The sequence below is a fragment of the Grammomys surdaster genome, unplaced genomic scaffold (genome assembly GCF_004785775.1).
Source record: "Grammomys surdaster isolate TR1022 unplaced genomic scaffold, NIH_TR_1.0 126248, whole genome shotgun sequence".
Classification (NCBI taxonomy): Eukaryota; Metazoa; Chordata; class Mammalia; order Rodentia; family Muridae; genus Grammomys; species Grammomys surdaster.
Window position 1 is genome coordinate 988,017 of NW_021621048.1, and position 3,790 is coordinate 991,806.

General features: G+C 37.8%; 1 pseudogene; it reads left to right on the forward strand.

Moving 5' to 3' along the window:
- Positions 1 to 2,955: 2,955 nt before the first annotated feature.
- Positions 2,956 to 3,451, forward strand: LOC114613634 (annotated as a pseudogene).
- Positions 3,452 to 3,790: the final 339 nt, after the last annotated feature.

Sequence of the window (3,790 nt, forward strand, 5' to 3'; positions counted from 1 at the left end):
CTCCCCTCTCCCCTCTCCCCTCTCCCCTCTTTCCCCTCTCCCCTCTCCCCTCTCCCCTCTTTCCTCTCTCCCCTCTCCCCTCTTTGCCCTCTCCCCTCTTTGCCCTCTCCCCTCTCCCCTCTCTCCCCTCTCCCCTCTTTGCCCTCTCCCCTCTCTCCTCCCTCCTCTCTCCCCTCTTTCCCCTCTCCCCTCTCCCCTCTTTCCCCTCTCCCCTCTTTCCTCTCTTCCCTCTCCCCTCTCCCCTCTCTCCTCTCTCCATAAAAAATAAAACAAATCTTTAAAAGAAAACTATTAGGAAGTAAGAATTCAATCATTAGTATATACCAAAATCAGGCCTATTTTCCCTAATATATAACATGTGTATTATCTGTATTGCTTTTTCATTCATTTTTCCTAGCATGTGAGAAAACCAGATTAGGAATAGCAGCTTTTATATATAATGTTTTTGGCTTCTCTTCTCTGTAAGACAAAAGATATTTTTAAATGACACATTGTTCAGTGTGATATCTGGTAGACAGAAATAGTAAGAAGGGTGATTTTTCATAGTTACAAAAGCATTTTTGACTAACAAAAGAAAAACCAGGTTTTCATGATGACTGTTCTTTTGTCTTTAATGAAGCACACAGTGCCATCTGTCTCTATTTCTGTGCCCAATGGTTAGATGCTGTCCTGCCCAGAATAGGTAATTTGTGGATTATAGCTGTGTTTCTGTGCAGTTTACCATTTACTTAGCAATTAGCCTGTTTTTTTCTTTGTGATCTGTCCTCAGGATAAAAAACTGTTTTCAAATATGCAACATTTAAATGTCTCTATTTTTGCTCTGTTGTGGAATGATACAGCTTCTAATACCTGAAGGCACTGGTTTCGTTCCCTCACTCTCAGCTCTACATTTCTAACACCATGTATAATTATTGTTAAGCCACTAATGACTCTGACATCAGAGCTCTTGGGATCAATTCAAATTCTCATGAATGACACAAAGATTGTGATAAAAGCAGGTCCCATCTCATGAACAGAGAGGGCTCACTCCAATGCCAGAGTCGTGGATGCTATTCTGGACTACAAACCTGTGAGATCTGCAAAATCCTGATTGACCTCTGATGTTCAGAAGCATCCAAATAACATCATCTGATACTGACTAAAAATGATAATATAATATTGTTAAAAATATAATTTTTGTATCCATATAAGTTAATAATGTGTTAGAGATTTTTCTAGAACAAAGAAAAAAGATAATTATTGGAAAGATGAAAGAACATTTGCATATTTTGTCTAGAATGCTGGCTATGGTCATACACATCTACAGCCTCAGCACTTGGAAAAGGCAGACAGAAGCATTATGAGTTCAACTTCACCCCTCATTGCATAACAGTTGTGTGGCTAACTTGGGCTACCAGAAACATTGCAACAACAACAACAACAGCAACAACAACAACAACATGTTACCTAAACAATTCTAGAGAAACAGCTGTCGTGTTGCCTGTAGGTAAAACTAGAACACTTGTGTACATAAGGCTTTGGGTTCAATCTCATGACCAAAATTGTGTGTGTGTGTGTGCGCGCATGAGGATAGAGAGGCAGTGACAGAGAAGGACAGATAGACATAAAACCAAAAACTTCTCAAATGAGCTGAGTTTTGAAAAAACATGGTTTAAACAATTTAAGCATTCTATGGTCAATGGGTAGATATAATGGGACAATAAAAATTTCCATTTATAATAATTTTCTAAGCATTCATAAAAACCTTGAATTATTTCATAAGTGTGGGAAATACAAAACTATGAGAGCAAAATCTTACTGTGAAAGAACTGAACAGTTTAAAAATAATTTGGTAGTAGGCATACAATGTATTAATTTAAAGATTGAGATACACTGTTATTCTAATAATGCATACATTGAATTTACAAACATAAATATGACCTAAAGAAGCACATAAGAATTTATTTTAGTATTTTTCATTTGAGTATTCTTATACTTTTAAATTTTCATATATCAAGCATATTTCATAATGTGAATAAAATCTTGAAGATAATCTTCTGAGACTTTACTGAAATATGCATATATACATTAATCAGTTTGAAATTTTTATTATGTTAAAAGTAAACAGCTATTACCTTATGAGTTCTAGAAGTGATGGTTCACCAACCTGTACTACTTACTTATGAGGCCTTTTTCCTTAGGCTCTGCATTACTTTGAGGAAAATTCTACCACATAATTTTAGTATATTTTTGTAAAGTGTGGAAAGCTTTTAAAAGAAATAAAGACCAAGTGTTATGATTATAGGAGAAAATGAAACAACTGTTTTTTAATATTTTCAAGTGTTTAGTCACCATTCAAATTTAGCATTTGTCAAATAATTTTAATCATTCAAATAAGAATTCAAATGAGATTCATGCATAGCAATAGCTGATAAGTCTTTCCAGTGTCATTTATTGTTTAAACTTGTTCTTAATCTTTATTTTTTTAGACTTGAATGTTTTCTTTGAGAAACTGGGCTGGTAACTCTTAAAAGTTCTTGTGCAACTTGTTTAAATTTTGCTCAGAAAAATTCTGTTTCATTTAGTAGATTCTCTGAATTTTTTTTCTAGAAATATTCTAGAGGTGTTATCTGATTCATACCAGTTTTAATTTTTCTTTCTAAAGTAAATGCCAAAAAATAGACAAGTTGAAAGTGCATCCTGCATTCTGTTTAACCACAAAAAAGTTAGATAACAACAACAAAAGAAATGACATAAAGTACACATGATCATGGTGGCTAAACAGCACAACAACAGATGATAAGGAAGGAAAGAAGGAAGATATCAAGAAATAAATAAAAATTTTCCTAAAATATAATGAAAACAAAACACAACACACTAATTGTATGCAATGAAAGCAGTCACAAGAAGACAGTTTATAGTACTATATACCTACATTAAAAAAAGATACTATAGTCTTCCGGTCCCAGGTGCTGCGGAAGCCGCGAGTTACCGTGCAGACATGGCCAAGTCCAAGAACCACACCACACACAACCAGTCCCGCAAGTGGCACAGAAATGGCATCAAGAAACCCCGGTCACAAAGATACGAGTCTCTTAAGGGGGTTGACCCCAAGTTCTTGAGGAACATGCGCTTTGCCAAGAAGCACAACAAGAAAGGCCTGAAGAAGATGCAGGCCAACAATGCAAAGGCAGTGAGTGCACGCGCAGAGGCCATCAAGGCCCTTGTGAAGCCTCAGGCCATCAAGCCCAAGATGCCAAAGGGCCCCAGCGGCAAACTCAGACGCCTGGCTTTCATTGCTCACCCCAAGCTTGAGAAGCGGATTCGAAGCTACATGGCCAAGGGTTGTAGGCTCTGCCAACCAAAGCCCAAGGTTCAAACCAAGGCAGAGGCCAAAGCTCCAGCTAAGGCCCAGGCTTCAGCTCCAGCCCAGGCTCCCAAAGGTGCCCAGGCCCCTGTGAAGGCCCCATAGAAAAGATTCCTGCCAACGTGAAGACAGATGGACTGCCGTGACACACCTACCCACACACTATTTGCAGATGACCAGTGTCCTATGCTGTTTTTACAAGTAAACTCGAGGCAAGATCAAAAAAAAAAAAGATACTATATATTTAAATTATAGAACATGAAGAACTCTAACTGGCATTCAAATGGGAGCTTCATGTCTACTGACTATCTTTGGTAGTCCTGGAAGCTGCGATACATGCTTCTGGAAGAGGAGAGTGAACATCTATTTAACCCAGCTGTGAACACTGTGAGCTACAACGACTGATCTAGCAAGTCATGGCCGCTAGTGTAATAGCTGTGAACA